Here is a 21,702-nt window from a genome sequence, read left to right as displayed (position 1 = left end):
ATTGTTGCTTGTCCCCAAGCAACTCAAAATCAAATAGGATAAAAAGAAGAGAATATACTATAAATTCCAAACTATCAATGAAACAGAGCTTCAATCATATGAGCGAGACTTATAGCTTTTTGCCTCTTGAATAGTTTTGGCATCTCACTTTATCCATTGAGGTTCAGAATGATTGGCATCTATAGGAACTCAGAGTTCAGATAGTGTTATTGATTCTCCTAGTTCAGTATGATGATTCTTGAACACAGCTATTTTATGAGTCTTGGCCGTGGCCCTAAGCACTTTGTTTTCCAGTATTACCACCGGATACATAAATGCCACAGACACATAATTGGGTGAACCTTTTCAGATTGTGACTCAGCTTTGCTAAAGTTCCCAATTAGAGGTGTCCAGGGTTCTTAAGCACACTCTTTTTTTGCTTTGGACCTTGACTTTAACTGCCCAGTCTCAAGTTTTCACTTGACACCTTCACGCCACAAGCACATGGTTGGGGATAGCTTGGTTTAGCCGCTTAGGCCAGGATTTTATTCCATTAGGCCCTCCTATCCACTGATGCTCAAAGCCTTGGGATCCTTTTTATTACCCTTGCCTTTTGGTTTTAAGGGCTATTGGCTTTTTGCTCTTGCCTCTTGGTTTTAAGAGCCTTTGGCTTTTTCTGCTTGCTTTTTCTTTTTCTTTCTATTTTTTTTTTCGCCTATTTTTTTTTTTTTTGCAAGCTTTGTTCTTTGCTGCTTTTTCTTGCTTCAAGAATCATTTTTATGATTTTTCAGATTATCAAATAACATGTTTTCTAGTCATCATTCTTTCAAGAGCCAACATATTTAACATTCTTAAACAACAACTTCAAAAGACATATGCACTGTTCAAGCATACATTCAGAAAACAAGACGCATTGTCACCAGATCAATATAATTAAGCTAAGTTCAAGGATAAATTCAAAACTCATGTACTTCTTATTGTTAAACCTGTTTCTTCCACCATTATTAAAGCCTTGTTGAGGCTTTTGATCCTTCCATGAGAAATTTGGATGATTTCTCCATGATGAATTATAGGTGTTACCATAAGGTTCACCTAAGTAATTCACCTCTGCTATTGCAGGGTTCTCAGGATCATAAGCTTCTTCTTCAGAAGATGCCTCTTGAGTACTGCTGGATGCAGCTTGCATTCCATTCAGAATCTGAGAAATCATATTGACTTGCTGAGTCAATATTTTGTTCTGAGCCAATATGGCATTCAGAGTATCAATTTCAAGAACTCCCTTCTTCATAGGCGTCCCATTATTCACAGGATTCCTTTCAGAAGTGTACATGAACTGGTTATTAGCAACCATGTCAATGAGTTCTTGAGCTTCTGCAGGCATTTTCTTTAGGTGAATGTATCCACCTGCAGAAGTATCCAATGACATCTTTGATAACTCAGATAAACCATTATAGAATATATCTAGGATGGTCCATTCTGAAAGCATGTCAGAAGGACACTTTTTGGTCAACTGTTTGTATCTTTCCCATGCTTCATAGAGGGATTCACCTTCTTTCTGTCTGAAGGTTTGAATATCCACTCTAAGCTTGCTTAGCTTTTGAGGAGGAAAGAACTTGGCTAAAGGAAAAAGCATGAGCCTGTAGACTTCAGGATCTACTCCATTAGTCTTAACAGTATCACATATCTGCAAGAATTCAGTTAAGAACTGAAAAGGATCTTCAGATGGAAGTCCATGAAACTTGCAGTTCTGCTGCATCAGAGAAACTAATTGAGGTTTCAGCTCAAAGTTGTTTGCTCCAATGGCGGAATGGAGATGCTTCTTCCATGTAAATTGGAATTAGGTGCAGTAAAGCCACCAAGCATTCTCCTTGCATTGTTGTTGGGTTCGGCTGCTGATGACAAGTCATCTTAGCCTAGTTTCACTAGCATTTTTCTTTTGTTTTCAATTGAATTATGCACTTTATTGAGCCATAAGCAAGCCAATTGGGTAGATTTTCATGCTTCCTTTGATTTAATCAACCATAGATGAATTAATGCAATTTCATGAGGATTTATGCTATAATTGTCACATATTATGAAAGAATGAATATCTCATGATTTTGAGCATAGCTTTGATGTGTTTGGTTTATTAATGATAGGTGAAGAAAGCTTGGAGAAAGGTTGAAGCAAGAAGGAATGGCTAGGAGGAAGAGAGGACAAAAAAGTTTGAGCAAAAGTTTGCCTCAAACTTTAGCTCAAACTTTTGGAATAAGTGAAAACGAACCAGAGAGCAAAAAGCTTGACCAAAAGTTTGCCTCAAACTTTTGTGCAAACTTTTGGGCAAAAAGCTTGAGCAAAAGTTTGCCTCAAACTTTTTGGCAAACTTTTGGCATCACAAATCAACACCCTGGAGAGCAAAAGTTTGCGCCAACGTTTGCCTCAAACTTTTTGGCAAACGTTGGCGCCATGAACAACACACCCTGGAGACCAAAAGCTTGCGCCAACGTTTGCCTCAAAATTTTTGGCAAACGTTGGCGCCATGAGTGTGCAAGGGGGAGCCAATGTTTGAGCAAAAGTTTGACCCCAAACTTTGGCTCAAACGTTGGTAGCAGCAAGGATGGGGTGGCTGATATGAAAAGTTTGAGTAAAAGTTTGCCTCAAACTTTTACTCAAACTTTTACTCAAGCTTACATGATTCCAAACCTGGTTCACTTCGGTTCTTCTCCAAACTCCAAGAGCAATCAACCAAGGCCTCTATCAACCCAATTCCATCAAGAGCAAAGGCCCAATTGAAGGCTTGAAGACCATTTGAAGAAAGTGTATAAATAGCATAGAATTTAAGTTTTTGAGAGAGCTTTTCCTTTTAGTTTTCATAGAGAGTTTTCGGAGAGCTTTTGGTGTGGAGTGAATTTTAATTTCTAAGTCTCGGGGAAGGAGAATTGAATTCCCTTCCTCTTAGTTTTCTTGCTTTCAATTTCAATTACAACTGTCTTGGATCTTGGGTTGGAGAATTGAAGGAATTCTGTTTCAATCTCATCCTGAGACCTCTCTGTTTCTTTACTGCACAATTGAATTTAAATTTCTGTTAATTGCTTCTTCATCTACTTTCTCTGCAATTTACATTTCCTTTACAATTGTTCTTGTTGGATCTAGGAAGGTATTGAGATCTAGACTTGGTTATCTAGTCTCTTGGGTCCTGAGATCTGAATTATCATTTTACATTCTCTGTTTACTGCTTTCAAGCTCATTTACATTTTTGTTTCAAGATCTGATTCAATCCAATTCATCTTCCACTCTTATGTTTGTTGAATTTTACTTTGTCTTGTTTAATTTCTACAAATCCAATTCCCAATTCCCTTTACAATTCAAGCCATTTGCATTTCTTGCACTTTAAGATTCTGCAATTTACATTTCTTGCGTTCTAAGTTTCTGCCATTTAATTTCTTGTTCTTTAAGATTCAGCACTTTAAATTTCAGTTCTCTTTAATTTCATGCAATTTACCCATTCCCTTTACTTTCTATGCAATTTAAATTCTGCAAATCACAAATCTCTCAACCAAATCTTGATTCGCTTGACTAAATCAACCACTAAACTAAAATTGCTCAATCCTTCAATCCCTGTGGGATCGACCTCACTCCCGTGAGTTATTATTACTTGATGCGACCCGGTGCACTTGCCGGTGAGTTTTGTGTCGGATCGTTTTCCCCACATCAAGTTTTTGGCGCCGTTGCCGGGGATTGATTAGATTGACAATGATTAAGTGAGGTGGCAGTTTAGATCAAGCACTTTTTCTTTAATTTGTGACTAACCCACTAACTGTTTGAAGTTTTGTCTCAACTGACTACACTCAATTTTCAAGAATATCACTGTGTGTTCCGTTGTTGATTTATATGTCACAGGAAAGAAGAGCGGCCAGAGGGAAGGATATCATTGAAGAAGGAGTTTCTGAGAAAGAAGAACACCACAACATGAAGCCGCAACTCATTACACTAATCGAGAACAATTGTTCCTATGGTTGAAATCCATTGGAGGATCCTAAACAGCACCTATCCATTTTTCTGAGGACCTGTGGTGTTGTCAACCTCGATAGTGTAAATCATGATGCCTATAAGCTCTTGCTGTTTCCTTTCTCACTGAAGGATGAAGCGGCACAATGGCTTGAAACTTTTCCCCAATGAAGTATCACTAGTTGGGATGATTTGGTTGCCAAGTTTCTAGCCAAATTCTCCTCATCCCAACAAAACATCAAGACGAAAGAGGGAATACATCCATTCATACAAGGAGAGGAAGAACCATTGTTCAAAGCATGGGAAAGATACAAGAAAGCAAGTGACAAAGTGGGTTTCCAAGCGTTCTATGAAGGACTAACCCCAGAAACAAGAAGAGCGGTGGGTTACTTCTCAGATGACCTACTCAAAGCAACAGCAACTGGCCAAGGAACTGCAGAGTTCAATGACAAGAGAGCCAATAACCAACACTCATTTGAGACACCACAGAATGCAACTTTAGAAAAGGAAGTAATAAATCTTGAAGGAATAAAGGCAGTCATGAACCAAAATAAACAGCTACACCAGCAAACTCAGCAACAATTGGAGTCAATAGCTAGACAGATTGATTTTCTACATCCTACTACAGTGAATGCACAAGTTCCACCATGGAAACCACATTCCTATCTGAGAATGAGGGAATCTCAACATCAGGAACAAAGGGACTTCAACTACAACAACTCCAATTTCCCAAACCTGCAAAAACACCACCATACCAACAACAATCACTACATACCACCACACTACCCACCCTTCCAACCCCCAACACCCCACAACCAACCAATCTCACAAGACTCTCAGAGGATCACCAATCTGGAGATCTTAGTAGAGAGAATGATGACACATCAAGAGATGATAAGCAAACACCAGGAGGCCTCACTCGGGGGAATTGAGAGGCAAATGGAACAATTAGCTAAGAATCTCACAGAAATGAGTGAGAAGAGGGCTAAAGGAAAAGAATCACTCATCTAGGATGAGCATCACAAAGCAAAGCCTCACTTAGGAGGACAAGGGGACAAGGAGAAGGAAGCTCAGAATCTGAACTGAGCAAGCACAGAGGATGTCAAGCTAGTGACAATAAAAGAGCGCTTGTTGGGAGGCAACCCAACCGGAGGTAACCATCTTTTCATATCTATTTTAATAAAAAGGATAATTAGTTTTATCTATATTGCTAGAAGCTAAGCTTGGTGTTACACACCAAAACAATATAAAGGAGAATGAAGGATTCTAAGTTTGGTGTTTCATCAAAATCCCATTATAAAACACATTCTCACTTTCTGCATAATGTTGGCTTCAAGCATGTTGGATGAACTAGTTAACTATTTTGCTGTTTCCTAGTTTTCAGTTTCATGGCTTTTGAAAAAGAAAAAAAAAAGAGAAAAAAAATTATCACACATGGTTAATTTGATGCATGAAAACCATTAGCAAGGTACTAAGTTTGGTGTTCCCACACCAAAGTAAGTTCAAAGGCCTACAAATAAATCATGCAGACTAACCATTGTCTCTAAGTGCTTGGGGAACAAGCAACTTTCAATATCACTGCAGGGTACCATACAAACTTTTGGAAAGATTTAGCATCATCTATCAAAAGGAAGAGAGAGGAATGTAAAGATCGGCAATGATGATGAGGAAGAAGAAAGCAAGCGAACTCCAAAAGGTTGTATTGTTCAATGATTATTTTGTATCAGATGCTGCTAAACTGAAAGTTACATAATACCCCTGCCTGCCTGCATAGCAAAGTTTTTCTGTAATTCAATAAGCAAGATGCTTGATCATTTACAACACTATACTCTCCAAAACTTGTTTGCACTCAATATTTCAAAAAAAATGCATCACATGAAAGTTCTTTGAAAAGAAGGATTGAGGAATCAAGCAATTTTGAGGCAAGCAAAAGATTTGGAGAAGTGGTGGTTCTAGTTGTATGATTATGTATTGAGATTGCATGCTTGTGAAAACTTGCATGGGAGCTCATAGGCAGGACATGAAGTTCACAGAAGTATTGTGGAGATTCTCAAAAATCTATTGATCCAAGAAGCAGCAAACAAAACAAAAGAAAATAAAGAAAATACAAAAGCAAAAAGAACATGGCGCAAGGCTCTGAGCATCAATTACTAGGCAGAAAAAGAAAGAAGAAACAAAACTCAAAGAGTTGTTAGCCTAGTAAATGCTTGTGGTTGAGTTGTGTCAATGAAAGAGGCTTGAGCAAGTAAATCCTTAGGGGTGCTTTAACACCTAATACCTTAAAACCAACTGGTTTAGGAGTATTGGTTGAAAGCTTATCTAAAGAGCCGCTTTGAGACATGACACTTAGAGTCGAGGCCAAAGCACAGAAACTATAAGCTGCTTCAAGGTGACTACATATAAAGAGATCTCCATGATACCATTTGGATGAAAATCCTAAGACCTAAGACTCCCAATATGTGAGGACTAGTAAGCACTGAAGCCCTTATATGAGCATATAATTTAGAGTTCACCCCACTGTTACTTGATCACTTCACTCACACGACCTGACAAGTTGTTCTTCAATCCGTCTTAATTGAAAGAACCTTTGAGCATAATTAGTTTCCTTGCTTGGGGACAAGCAAGCTTTAAGTTTGGTGTTGTGATGACAAGTCATCTTAGCCTAGTTTCACTAGCATTTTTCTTTTGTTTTCAATTCAATTATGCACTTTATTGAGCCATAAGCAAGCCAATTGGGTAGATTTTCCTGCTTCCTTTGATTTAATCAACCATAGATGAATTAATGCAATTTCATGAGGTTTTATGCTATAATTGTCACATATTATGAAAGAATGAATATCTCATGATTTTGAGCAAAGCTTTGATGTGTTTGGTTTATTAATGATAGGTGAAGAAAGCTTGGAGAAAGGTTGAAGCAAGAAGGAATGGCTAGGAGGAAGAGAGGACAAAAAAGTTTGAGCAAAAGTTTGCCTCAAACTTTAGCTCAAACTTTTGGAATAAGTGAAAACGAACCAGGGAGCAAAAAGCTTGACCAAAAGTTTGCCTCAAACTTTTGTGCAAACTTTTGGGCAAAAAGCTTGAGCAAAAGTTTGCCTCAAACTTTTTGGCATCACAAATCAACACCCTGGAGAGCAAAAGTTTGCGCCAACATTTGCCTCAAACTTTTTGGCAAACGTTGGCGCCATGAACAACACACCCTGGAGAGCAAAAGCTTGCGCCAACGTTGGCCTCAAACTTTTTGGCAAACATTGGCGCCATGAGTGTGCAAGGGGGAGCCAACGTTTGAGCAAAAGTTTGACCCCAAACTTTGGCTCAAACGTTGGTAGCAGCAAGGATGGGGTGGCTGATATGAAAAGTTTGAGTAAAAGTTTGCCTCAAACTTTTACTCAAACTTTTACTCAAGCTTACATGATTCCAAACCCGGTTCACTTCGGTTCTTCTCCAAACTCCAAGAGCAATCAACCAAGGCCTCTATCAACCCAATTCCATCAAGAGCAAAGGCCCAATTGAAGGCTTGAAGACCATTTGAAGAAAGTGTATAAATAGCATAGAATTTAAGTTTTTGAGAGAGCTTTTCCTTTTAGTTTTCATAGAGAGTTTTCGGAGAGCTTTTGGTGTGGAGTGAATTTTAATTTCTAAGTCTCGGGGAAGGAGAATTGAATTCCCTTCCTCTTAGTTTTCTTGCTTTCAATTTCAATTACAATTGTCTTGGATCTTGGGTTGGAGAATTGAAGGAATTCTGTTTCAATCTCATCCTGAGACCTCTCTGTTTCTTTACTGCACAATTGAATTTAAATTTCTGTTAATTGCTTCTTCATCTACTTTCTCTGCAATTTACATTTCCTTTGCAATTGTTCTTGTTCGATCTAGGAAGGCATTGAGATCTAGACTTGGTTATCTAGTCTCTTGGGTCCTGAGATTTGAATTATCATTTTACATTCTCTGTTTACTGCTTTCAAGCTCATTTACATTTCTGTTTCAAGATCCGATTCAATCCGATTCATCTTCCACTCTTATGTTTGTTGAATTTTACTTTGTCTTGTTTAATTTCTGCAAATCCAATTCCCAATTCCCTTTACAATTCAAGCCATTTGCATTTCTTGCACTTTAAGATTCTGCAATTTACATTTCTTGCGTTCTATGTTTCTGCCATTTAATTTCTTGTTCTTTAAGATTCAGCACTTTAAATTTCAGTTCTCTTTAATTTCATGCAATTTACCCATTCCCTTTACTTTCTATGCAATTTAAATTCTACAAATCACAAATCTCTCAACCAAATCTTGATTTGCTTGACTAAATCAACCACTAAACTAAAATTGCTCAATCCTTCAATCCCTGTGGGATCGACCTCACTCCCGTGAGTTATTATTACTTGATGCGACCCGGTGCACTTGCCGGTGAGTTTTGTGTCGGATCGTTTTCCCCACATCAAGTTTTTGGCGCCGTTGCCGGGGATTGATTAGATTGACAATGATTAAGTGAGGTGGCAGTTTAGATCAAGCACTTTTTCTTTAATTTGTGACTAACCCACTAACTGTTTGAAGTTTTGTCTCAACTGACTACACTCAATTTTCAAGAATATCACTGTGTGTTCCGTTGTTGATTTATATGTCACAGGAAAGAAGAGCGGCCAGAGGGAAGGATATCATTGAAGAAGGAGTTTCTGAGAAAGAAGAACACCACAACATGAAGCCGCAACTCATTACACTAATCGAGAACAATTGTTCCTATGGTTGAAATCCATTGGAGGATCCTAAACAGCACCTATCCATTTTTCTGAGGACCTGTGGTGTTGTCAACCTCGATAGTGTAAATCATGATGCCTATAAGCTCTTGCTGTTTCCTTTCTCACTGAAGGATGAAGCGGCACAATGGCTTGAAACTTTTCCCCAATGAAGTATCACTAGTTGGGATGATTTGGTTGCCAAGTTTCTAGCCAAATTCTCCTCATCCCAACAAAACATCAAGACGAAAGAGGGAATACATCCATTCATACAAGGAGAGGAAGAACCATTGTTCAAAGCATGGGAAAGATACAAGAAAGCAAGTGACAAAGTGGGTTTCCAAGCGTTCTATGAAGGACTAACCCCAGAAACAAGAAGAGCGGTGGGTTACTTCTCAGATGACCTACTCAAAGCAACAGCAACTGGCCAAGGAACTGCAGAGTTCAATGACAAGAGAGCCAATAACCAACACTCATTTGAGACACCACAGAATGCAACTTTAGAAAAGGAAGTAATAAATCTTGAAGGAATAAAGGCAGTCATGAACCAAAATAAACAGCTACACCAGCAAACTCAGCAACAATTGGAGTCAATAGCTAGACAGATTGATTTTCTACATCCTACTACAGTGAATGCACAAGTTCCACCATGGAAACCACATTCCTATCTGAGAATGAGGGAATCTCAACATCAGGAACAAAGGGACTTCAACTACAACAACTCCAATTTCCCAAACCTGCAAAAACACCACCATACCAACAACAATCACTACATACCACCACACTACCCACCCTTCCAACCCCCAACACCCCACAACCAACCAATCTCACAAGACTCTCAGAGGATCACCAATCTGGAGATCTTAGTAGAGAGAATGATGACACATCAAGAGATGATAAGCAAACACCAGGAGGCCTCACTCGGGGGAATTGAGAGGCAAATGGAACAATTAGCTAAGAATCTCACAGAAATGAGTGAGAAGAGGGCTAAAGGAAAAGAATCACTCATCTAGGATGAGCATCACAAAGCAAAGCCTCACTTAGGAGGACAAGGGGACAAGGAAAAGGAAGCTCAGAATCTGAACTGAGCAAGCACAGAGGATGTCAAGCTAGTGACAATAAAAGAGCGCTTGTTGGGAGGCAACCCAACCGGAGGTAACCATCTTTTCATATCTATTTTAATAAAAAGGATAATTAGTTTTATCTATATTGCTAGAAGCTAAGTTTGGTGTTACACACCAAAACAATATAAAGGAGAATGAAGGATTCTAAGTTTGGTGTTTCATCAAAATCCCATTATAAAACACATTCTCACTTTCTGCATAATGTTGGCTTCAAGCATGTTGGATGAACTAGTTAACTATTTTGCTGTTTCCTAGTTTTCAGTTTCATGGCTTTTGAAAAAGAAAAAAAAAAGAGAAAAAAAATTATCACACATGGTTAATTTGATGCATGAAAACCATTGGCAAGGTACTAAGTTTGGTGTTCCCACACCAAAGTAAGTTCAAAGGCCTACAAATAAATCATGCAGACTAACCATTGTCTCTAAGTGCTTGGGGAACAAGCAACTTTCAATATCACTGCAGGGTACCATACAAACTTTTGGAAAGATTTAGCATCATCTATCAAAAGGAAGAGAGAGGAATGTAAAAATCGGCAATGATGATGAGGAAGAAGAAAGCAAGCGAACTCCAAAAGGTTGTATTGTTCAATGATTATTTTGTATCAGATGCTGCTAAACTGAAAGTTACATAATACCCCTGCCTGCCTGCATAGCAAAGTTTTTCTGTAATTCAATAAGCAAGATGCTTGATCATTTACAACACTATACTCTCCAAAACTTGTTTGCACTCAATATTTCAAAAAAAATGCATCACATGAAAGTTCTTTGAAAAGAAGGATTGAGGAATCAAGCAATTTTGAGGCAAGCAAAAGATTTGGAGAAGTGGTGGTTCTAGTTGTATGATTATGTATTGAGATTGCATGCTTGTGAAAACTTGCATGGGAGCTCATAGGCAGGACATGAAGTTCACAGAAGTATTGTGGAGATTCTCAAAAATCTATTGATCCAAGAAGCAGCAAACAAAACAAAAGAAAATAAAGAAAATACAAAAGCAAAAAGAACATGGCGCAAGGCTCTGAGCATCAATTACTAGGCAGAAAAAGAAAGAAGAAACAAAACTCAAAGAGTTGTTAGCCTAGTAAATGCTTGTGGTTGAGTTGTGTCAATGAAAGAGGCTTGAGCAAGTAAATCCTTAGGGGTGCTTTAACACCTAATACCTTAAAACCAACTGGTTTAGGAGTATTGGTTGAAAGCTTATCTAAAGAGCCGCTTTGAGACATGACACTTAGAGTCGAGGCCAAAGCACAGAAACTATAAGCTGCTTCAAGGTGACTACATATAAAGAGATCTCCATGATACCATTTGGATGAAAATCCTAAGACCTAAGACTCCCAATATGTGAGGACTAGTAAGCACTGAAGCCCTTATATGAGCATATAATTTAGAGTTCACCCCACTGTTACTTGATCACTTCACTCACACGACCTGACAAGTTGTTCTTCAATCCGTCTTAATTGAAAGAACCTTTGAGCATAATTAGTTTCCTTGCTTGGGGACAAGCAAGCTTTAAGTTTGGTGTTGTGATGACAAGTCATCTTAGCCTAGTTTCACTAGCATTTTTCTTTTGTTTTCAATTCAATTATGCACTTTATTGAGCCATAAGCAAGCCAATTGGGTAGATTTTCCTGCTTCCTTTGATTTAATCAACCATAGATGAATTAATGCAATTTCATGAGGTTTTATGCTATAATTGTCACATATTATGAAAGAATGAATATCTCATGATTTTGAGCAAAGCTTTGATGTGTTTGGTTTATTAATGATAGGTGAAGAAAGCTTGGAGAAAGGTTGAAGCAAGAAGGAATGGCTAGGAGGAAGAGAGGACAAAAAAGTTTGAGCAAAAGTTTGCCTCAAACTTTAGCTCAAACTTTTGGAATAAGTGAAAACGAACCAGGGAGCAAAAAGCTTGACCAAAAGTTTGCCTCAAACTTTTGTGCAAACTTTTGGGCAAAAAGCTTGAGCAAAAGTTTGCCTCAAACTTTTTGGCATCACAAATCAACACCCTGGAGAGCAAAAGTTTGCGCCAACATTTGCCTCAAACTTTTTGGCAAACGTTGGCGCCATGAACAACACACCCTGGAGAGCAAAAGCTTGCGCCAACGTTGGCCTCAAACTTTTTGGCAAACATTGGCGCCATGAGTGTGCAAGGGGGAGCCAACGTTTGAGCAAAAGTTTGACCCCAAACTTTGGCTCAAACGTTGGTAGCAGCAAGGATGGGGTGGCTGATATGAAAAGTTTGAGTAAAAGTTTGCCTCAAACTTTTACTCAAACTTTTACTCAAGCTTACATGATTCCAAACCCGGTTCACTTCGGTTCTTCTCCAAACTCCAAGAGCAATCAACCAAGGCCTCTATCAACCCAATTCCATCAAGAGCAAAGGCCCAATTGAAGGCTTGAAGACCATTTGAAGAAAGTGTATAAATAGCATAGAATTTAAGTTTTTGAGAGAGCTTTTCCTTTTAGTTTTCATAGAGAGTTTTCGGAGAGCTTTTGGTGTGGAGTGAATTTTAATTTCTAAGTCTCGGGGAAGGAGAATTGAATTCCCTTCCTCTTAGTTTTCTTGCTTTCAATTTCAATTACAATTGTCTTGGATCTTGGGTTGGAGAATTGAAGGAATTCTGTTTCAATCTCATCCTGAGACCTCTCTGTTTCTTTACTGCACAATTGAATTTAAATTTCTGTTAATTGCTTCTTCATCTACTTTCTCTGCAATTTACATTTCCTTTGCAATTGTTCTTGTTCGATCTAGGAAGGCATTGAGATCTAGACTTGGTTATCTAGTCTCTTGGGTCCTGAGATTTGAATTATCATTTTACATTCTCTGTTTACTGCTTTCAAGCTCATTTACATTTCTGTTTCAAGATCCGATTCAATCCGATTCATCTTCCACTCTTATGTTTGTTGAATTTTACTTTGTCTTGTTTAATTTCTGCAAATCCAATTCCCAATTCCCTTTACAATTCAAGCCATTTGCATTTCTTGCACTTTAAGATTCTGCAATTTACATTTCTTGCGTTCTATGTTTCTGCCATTTAATTTCTTGTTCTTTAAGATTCAGCACTTTAAATTTCAGTTCTCTTTAATTTCATGCAATTTACCCATTCCCTTTACTTTATATGCAATTTAAATTCTGCAAATCACAAATCTCTCAACCAAATCTTGATTCGCTTGACTAAATCAACCACTAAACTAAAATTGCTCAATCCTTCAATCCCTGTGGGATCGACCTCACTCCCGTGAGTTATTATTACTTGATGCGACCCGGTGCACTTGCCGGTGAGTTTTGTGTCGGATCGTTTTCCGCACATCAGCTGCCATCTCCTTTACTTGTTCGAAATTTTCAATCAAGTTGTCTCTGGATTGTTGTAATTTAGCTTCTGTTAGTTTTCTCTTCAGAGTCCTTTCAGGTTCTGGATCAGCTTCAACAAGAATGCCTTTTTCTCTGTCCCTGCTCATAAGAAAGAGAAGAGAAAAAGAAAAGAAGAGGAATCCTCTATGTCACAGTAAAGAGGTTCCTTATTGTTAGTAGAAGAAAAGAAGAAGAGAAAAATCTGAACTCAGAAAAAGAGAGAGAGGGTTCGGATTTTTGGTGGGTGATGTGAGGAAGAGATGTTAGTAGATGAATAAATAAATAGAATAAGATGAGAGAGAAGGAGAATTTTTGAAAATTATTTTTGAAAAAGAGTTAGTGATTTTCGAAAATAGTTTTTGAAAAAAGTTAGTATTTTTCGAAAATTAAGATTAAAAAATTGAAATAATTAGTTAATTAAAAAGAAATTTTGAAAAAGAGGGAGATATTTTCGAAAATTAGAGAGAGAGTTAGTTAGGTAGTTTTGAAAAAGATAAGAAACAAACAAAAAGTTAGTTAGTTAGTTGAAACAAATTTTGAAAAGATAAGAAGTTAGGAAGTTAGAAAAATTATTTTTAAAATCAAATTTTTGAAAAAGATAAGATAAGAAGATATTTTTGAAAAGATATGATTGAAATTAGTTTTAAAAAAGATTTGATTTTTAAAATCACAATTAATGACTTGATTCACAAGAAATCACAAGATATGATTCTAGAACTTAAAGTTTGAATCTTTCTTAACAAGTAAGTAACAAACTTGAAATTTTTTAATCAAAACATTAAATGTTATTGTTATTTTCGAAAATAACTAAGAAATTTGAAAAAGATTTGATTTTTGAAAAAGATTTTGAAAAAGATAAGATTTTTAAATTAAAAATTTGATTTGACTCATAGAAACAACTAGATTTTTTTTTAAAAATTTTTGAAAAAGTCAAATCTAATTTTCGAAATTTTAAGAGAGAAAAAGGGAAAGATATTTTTTTGATTTTTGAATTTTTAATAATCAGAGAGAAAAACAAGAAGAATGATGGAATGCATGAAATTTTTAGATTAAAACAATGAATGCATGCAAGAATGCTATGAATGTCAAGATGAACACCAAGAACACTTTGAATGTCAAGATGAACTCCAAGAACATAATTTTGAAAAATTTTTAATGCAAGGAAAACATGCAAGACACCAAACTTAGAATTCTTTAATGCTTAGACACTAAGAATACAAGAATGCATATGAAAAACAAGAAAAGACACAAAATATGCAAATGCAAAGATCAAACAAGAAGACTTACCAAGAACAACTTGAAGATCATGAAGAACACTATGAATGCATGAGAATTTTCGAAAAATGCAAGATGCACATGCAATTGACACCAAACTTATAACATGACTCAAGACTCAATCAAGAAACACAAAATATTTTTTATTTTTATGATTTTATGATTTTTTTGTATTTTTTTTCGAAAATTCCTTGAAAAAGAAAAATAAGGATTCCAAAATTTTTAATATGAATTCTAGGAATCTTATGTTCTTAATCTAAAGCTCCAATCAAAGGGTCAGACATGGCTTAATAGCCAGCCAAGCTTTAGCATGTAACAGGTAGATCGTGAATCAGCAGTAGGTGGATTACCACCAACTAGCTTGCTCTTGATAACAAATTGGAAGCCTCAGTCTAAATGAATTTAGACAAGGCTTTACAGCCAGCCAGGCTTCACATGCTTCATGAAACACTTGAATTCATTCTTAAAAATTCTGAAGAAAAATATATTTTTGAAAACATTTTTATTTTTTTTCGAAAACAAAGGAGAAAATTTTGAAAGGTTTTTTTGAAAAATTTTTGAAATTAAAACAAAAAGAAAATTACCTAATCTGAGCAACAAGATGAAACGTCAGTTGTCCAAACTCGAACAATCCCCGGCAATGGCGTCAAAAACTTGGTGCGCAAAAATTGTGATTACACTTTGATTATGTAAAATTCATCGCTCTTTCTTTCCCTGGTAGTGGCGCCAAAAACATGATGCCAATACCATAGTTCACAACTTCGCACAACTAACCAGCAAGTGCACTGGGTCGTCCAAGTAATACCTTATGTGAGTAAGGGTCGAATCCCACGGAGATTGTCGGTATGAAGCAAGCTATGGTCACCTTGTAAATCTCAGTCAGGCGGATATAAAATAGTAATGGGGATTTTGAAAATAATTAAAAAAACAGGGATAGAAATACTTATGTAAATCATTGGTGAGAATTTTAGATAAGCGAATAGAGATGCTTTCATTCTTCTGAACGTCTGCTTTCCTGCTATCTTCATCCAATCAGTCTTACTCATTTCCATGGCTGGCTTTATGTAATGCATCACCATTGTCAATGGCTACTTTCGGTCTTCTCTCGGGAAAATGATCCAAATGCCCTGTCACGGCACGGCTAATCGTCTGGAGGCATCACCCTTGTCAATGGTTACATCCTATCCTCTCAGTAAACATGGTCAACGCACCCTGTCACGGCACGGCTATTCATCTATCAGTTCTCGATCATACTGGAATAGGATTTACTATCCTTTTGCGTCTGTCACTACGCCCAGCAATCGCGAGTTTGAAGCTCGTCATAGTCATTCAGTCATTGAATCCTACTCGGAATACCACAGACAAGGTTTAGACTTTCCGAATTCTCTTGAATACCGCCATCATTCTAGCTTACACCACAAAGATTCTGATTAAGAGATCTAAGAGATACTCATTCAGTCGAAGGTAGAACGGAAGTGGTTGTCAGGCATGCGTTCATAGGGAATGATGATGATTGTCACGTTCATCACACTCAGGTTGAAGAGCGAATGAATATCTTAGAAGCGAAATAAGATGAATTGAATAGAAAACAGTAGTACTTTGCATTAATCTTTGAGGAACAGCAGAGCTCCACCCCTTAATCTTTGGATCCTTTTCTGGCGCTGGACGCCAGAATTGGGCAGAGAGCTGGCGTTGAACGCCAGTTTGTGTCGTCTATTCTTGGCCAAAGTATGGACTATTATATATTGCTGGAAAGCCCTGGATGTCTACTTTCCAACGCAATTAGAAGCGCGCCATTTCATGTTCTGTAGCTCCTGAAAATCTACTTTGAGTGCAGGGAGGTCAGAATCCCACAGCATCAGCAGTCCTTCTTCAACCTCTGAATCTGATTTTTGCTGAAGTCCCTCAATTTCAGCCAGAAAATACCTGAAATCACAGAAAAACACACAAACTCATAGTAAAGTCCAGAAATGTGAATTTAACATGAAAACTAACGAAAACATCCCTAAAAGTAACCAGATTCTACTAAAAACATACTAAAAACAATGTCAAAAAGCGTATAAATTATCCGCTCATCACTTACAGAAAAGGCCCATATGTCTCTAGACCATTCAGCTGGTTGATCTATACACATGACAAAGACAATTGAAGAGGCTCAAGAGCTCATTGATATAGTTGCTAGAAATCAACATCTGTACTTAAGTAGTGAGTCCTCCATGAAAGAAGAGGCTAAAGCAGTATCCACTGAACTTAGTCCTCCAGAACAAGTTGTTGAACTCAATCAGTAATTGCTTTTTATAACAAAACAGTTAGCAGAATTTAAAGAGATGCTACAAGACACTAAAAATGCTAACAAGAATATGGAAGCACAATTGGATTAGATAAGATAGCAGTTATCTAAACAGATAACAGAAGAGTGCCAAGCTGTTCATTTAAGGAGTGGGAAGACATTGAATGTCTCAACTCAAAGCAACAAAAATCCAAGAAAGGAACAACTGACAGAGGATGACCAAACTGATGACAAGTCATCTTAGCCTAGTTTCACTAGCCTTTTTCTTTAGTTTTCAATTGAATTATGCACTTTCTTGAGCCATAAGCAAGCCAATTGGGTAGATTTTCATGCTTCCTTTGATTTAATCAACCATGTATGAATTCATGCTATTTCATGAGGTTTTATGCTATAATTGTCACATATTATGAAAGAATGAATATCTCATGATTTTGAGCATAGCTTTGATGTGTTTGGTTGATTAATGATAGGTGAAGAAAGCTTGGAGAAAGGTTGAAGCAAGAAGGAATGGCTAGGAGGAAGAGAGGACAAAAAGTTTGAGCAAAAGTTTGCCTCAAACTTTAGCTCAAACTTTTGGATTAATTGAAAATGAACCAGGAAGCAAAAAGCTGGACCAAAAGTTAGCCTCAAACTTTTTGGCTAACTTTTGGGCAAAAAGCTGGAGCAAAAGTTAGCCTCAAACTTTTTGGCTAACTTTTGGCATCACAAATCAACACCCTGGAGAGCAAAAGTTTGCGCCAACGTTAGCCCCTAACTTTTTGGCTAACGTTGGCGCCATGAGTATGCAAGGGAAGGCCAACGTTGGAGCAAAAGTTTGACCCCTAACTTTTGCCCCAACGTTGGTATCAGCAAAGAAGGGTGGCTGATGTGAAAAGTTGGACTAAAAGTTAGCCTCAAACTTTTACTCCAACTTTTACTCAAGCTTTCATGATTCCAAGCCGGTTCAATTCGGTTCTTCTCCAAACTCCAAGAGCAATCAACCAAGGCCTCTATCAACCCAATTCCATCAAGAGCAAAGGCCCAATTGAAGGCTTGAAGACCATTTGAAGAAAGTGTATAAATAGCATAGGATTTAAGTTTTTAAGGGAGCTTCCCTTTTTAGTTTTCATAGAGCTTTCTTTTCGGGTTTGATTGGGAGCTCACTTTTACATTCTAGAATTGTTGTTTTAATTCAAGAGAATTGGGGAGGAGAATTGATCTCTCTTCTTCCTTGTTCTTGCCCAGCACTCTTTAATTTTCTTGCTACAGATCTTGGGTGGAGAATTGAAGAACTTCTGTTTCAATCTCACCTTGGGATCTTGTTTAATTCACTGCTTAATTGAATTTCAGTTTCGGTTAATTGCTTCTTCATCTACTTTCTTTGCAATTTATAATTTCTTTGCAATTGTTCTTGTTGGATCTAGGAAGGCATTGAGATCTAGACTTGGTTATCTAGTCTCTTGGGTCCTGAGATCTGAATTCCAATTTTACATCCTCTGTTTACTGCTTTCAAGCTCATTTACAATTCTGTTTTAAGATCCGGTTCAATTCAAGTCATCCTTTACTTCTCTGCTTGTTACAATTTTACTTTTCCTTGTTTAATTTCTACAAATCCAATTCCCAATTCCCTTTACAATTCAAGCCATTTACATTTCTTGCACTTTAAGATTCTTCAATTTACGTTTCTTGCGTTCTAAGTTTCTGCCATTTAATTTCTTGTTCTTTAAGATTCAGCACTTTAAATTTCAGTTCTCTTTAAATTTCATGCCAATTCCCCATTCCCTTTACTTTCCATGCGATTTAAATTCTGCAATCCAGAAATCTCTCAACCAAATCTTGATTCGCTTGACTAAATCAACCACTAAATTAAAATTGCTCAATCCTTCAATCCCTGTGGGATCGACCTCACTCCCGTGAGTTATTATTACTTGATGCGACCCGGTGCACTTGCCGGTTAGTTTTGGGTGTTTTGGAGAAATTCGTTTTTCCACAAAAAATATCCCATCAAGTTTTTGGCGCCGTTGCCGGGGATTGATTAGATTGATAATGATTAAGTGAGGTGGTGATCTAGATCTAGCATTTTTATTTTCTGTTTCTCTAATTTTCAATTAACCCACTAACTATTTGAATTTTTGCTTAAGCTAACTAAAACTTCATTCTAGCAGTAGATTGAAGTGTCACTGGTTTGTGTGTTTCTTATGTTCTGCTTGTATGTCAGGTACAAGAAGAACCACACCCTTCTTTCATGAACAAGACGAAAGAACTCTCAGGAGGTTAAGAAGAGCTGAAAGAGGGAAAAATATTGTTGGAGAAGAGGAATCAGAAGAAGAATTCCAAGATATGGAAGAACATTCAACCAATCCACCTGGTGGAGCAGACAATAACAACAACAACCCACCCCAGAGGAGAGTTTTGGCCTCCTATACCTTTGCAAATGCTAGACATTGTGGAAGCAGCATTCTCACCCCTAATGTCAGTGCAAATAACTTTGAATTGAAGCCACAACTCATTACATTGGTCCAAAATAACTGCTCGTTTGGGGGAGGACCATTGGAGGATCCAAATCAACATCTATCTACCTTCTTAAGGATTTGTGACACTGTCAAGTCCAATGGCGTGAATCCTGAGACCTACAAGCTTCTGCTGTTCCCATTCTCATTAAGGGACAAGGCTGCACAATGGCTTGAAACTTTTCATCAAGGAAGCATCACTAGCTGGGATAATTTGGTGACTAAATTTCTAGCCAAATTCTATCCACCTCAAAGAGTTATCAGGCTGAAAACTGAGGTGCAAACATTCACACAATTGGATGCTGAAAATCTGTATGAAGCATGGGAGAGATAGAAGGCTCTGCTGAGGAAATGTCCACCAAAAATGTTCACTGAGTGGGACAAGCTACAGAACTTCTATGAAGGACTCACTCTAAAGGCTCAAGAATCACTTGACCACTCAGTTGGAGGATCATTGCAACTGATGAAAACAGCAGAAGAAACTCAAAATCTTATTGACATGGTGGCCAACAATCAATATTTCTTTGCTCACCAAAGAAATCGCCAACCATCACAAAGGAGAGGAGTAATGGAGCTAGAAGGAGTGGACTCAATCTTGGCTCAAAACAAGATGATGCAGCAGCAAATTCAACAACAATTTGAGCAAATGGCCAAGAGGATTGATAGCCTCCAAGTTGCAGCAGTTAACACAAGCCAACCATCATCCACATGGGGGCAAAATGAAGAAACTCAAGAAGAACAACAACAAGAGCAAGTACAGTATATGCACAACCAAGGACCAAATGAAGTGTATGGTGATACATACAATCCATCCTGGAAGAACCACCCAAACCTCAGATGGGGAGATAATCACACCCAAAACCAACAAGCATGGCAGAGAAACTCAAACCAAAACAACCCAAGAAGCAACCAAAACCACAACCAGCAGCAAACTAACCAGAACCCCTACAGAAAACCTCAAAACAACTACCCCAACCCCAACCAGTACCAATCCAATAACCAACCCACCAACCAAAATGCCTACCATCCACCACCCACATCTCATAACCCACCTCAAGTATCACCTGAATCTCAAAGACTCACTAACTTGGAGACCTTGATGGATAAATTATTGAAACACCAGAAAATGACATCCAAGAATCATGAAGCCTCCATAAAGAGCCTAGAGAGGCAGATGGGGCAAATCTCTAAGCAGATCTCTATTGAGAGACCTTCAAGCTCTCTGCCGAGTGACACAATTCCAAATCCTAAGGAAGAATGCAAGGCAATACAATTAAGGAGTGGGAAAACATTGATGAGCAATAATGACATTACAAAGAAGCAAGTAGAGAGCAGCAAAAGGCCAATAGAAGATGAGGAGCAAACAGAGGCAGATGAAACCAAGGATCAAGTTGTGATGCCAAACAAGAGCACTGAGAAACTCAAAGAGAAGGATAACCAGTCACACGGTTCAAAAGAAGTAACTCAGGGACAGCAGCAAATAGGAAAGCGCATCACACCTCCACTGCCATATCCCCAGAGGTTCAACAAAGAGACTAAGGACCAACAATTTCATAAGTTCCTTGAGACTTTCAAAAAGCTGGAAATCAATATTCCCTTGGCTGAAGCACTTGTGCAAATGCCTCTGTATGCCAAGTTTTTGAAGGAGCTTATCAACAAGAAAAGAAGTTGGGATGAGAAAGAAACCATACTGCTTACTGAGGAATGCAGAGCCCTGATTCAAAAAGGACTTCCTCCTAAGCTTGAGGACCCAGGGAGCTTTTTGCTACCTTGCACCATTGGGGAATTAACCATCACTAAAGCAATGTGCGATCTGGGAGCAAGTATCAACTTAATACCATCCTCCTTGGTAAAAAAGTTGCATATAGAAGAAGTTAAACCAGTACAAATATCTCTAGAGCTAGTAGATAAGTCAACAGTATACCCCAGGGGTATGATTGAAAACCTTCTGGTCAAGGTGGACAATTTCATATACCCTGCAGATTTTGTGGTTCTGGATTCAGATGGGGATGATGGTGACTCTATTATACTGGGAAGGCCATTCTTGGCCACTGCTAGAGCTATCATAGACATAGAGCAAGGAGAACTAACTCTTAGGAAGCATGATAAGAGTGTCACTCTGAAGGTATTACCAGAAGCCCAGTTTAGTAATAGGAGGAGGGACTCGATGGAAATTGACAAGGTGATTCACAAAAATATCCCAAGGCAGAAGATTGTGCAGAAGGATAAAAAAGTCCAAAAGGATATTGGAGTATTAGCCACTGAAGAGAGAAATCCCCAAGGTAAGTCTACAGCCATAAAAGAAAGATCAACAAAAAAGGGGATGAAACGCAGAAACAAAACAAAAAGGTGTTGGAAGAACAGGAAGATTCCAACAGGGGGGCTTTCCAAAGTTGACAAAGTGCAATTGATATATCAACAACTGGGAGCAAGCCGACAGACTGATGACTATTACAATGTCAGCAACATACTCTCGTTGGAACATGC

General features: G+C 37.9%; 1 non-coding gene across 1 annotated transcript; it reads left to right on the top strand.

Moving 5' to 3' along the window:
* The first annotated feature begins 1,459 nt into the window (after positions 1-1,459).
* Positions 1,460-1,567, top strand: LOC112760180 (small nucleolar RNA R71). The gene has a single exon (XR_003180632.1). It is a non-coding gene; the product is annotated as a small nucleolar RNA R71 (small nucleolar RNA).
* Positions 1,568-21,702: the final 20,135 nt, after the last annotated feature.

The sequence above is a fragment of the Arachis hypogaea genome, chromosome 16 (assembly GCF_003086295.3).
Source record: "Arachis hypogaea cultivar Tifrunner chromosome 16, arahy.Tifrunner.gnm2.J5K5, whole genome shotgun sequence".
In the NCBI taxonomy this organism is placed as follows: Eukaryota; Viridiplantae; Streptophyta; class Magnoliopsida; order Fabales; family Fabaceae; genus Arachis; species Arachis hypogaea.
The sequence above is the reverse complement of the archived record's forward strand: the minus strand, read 5'-3'. Positions and strand labels throughout refer to the sequence as shown.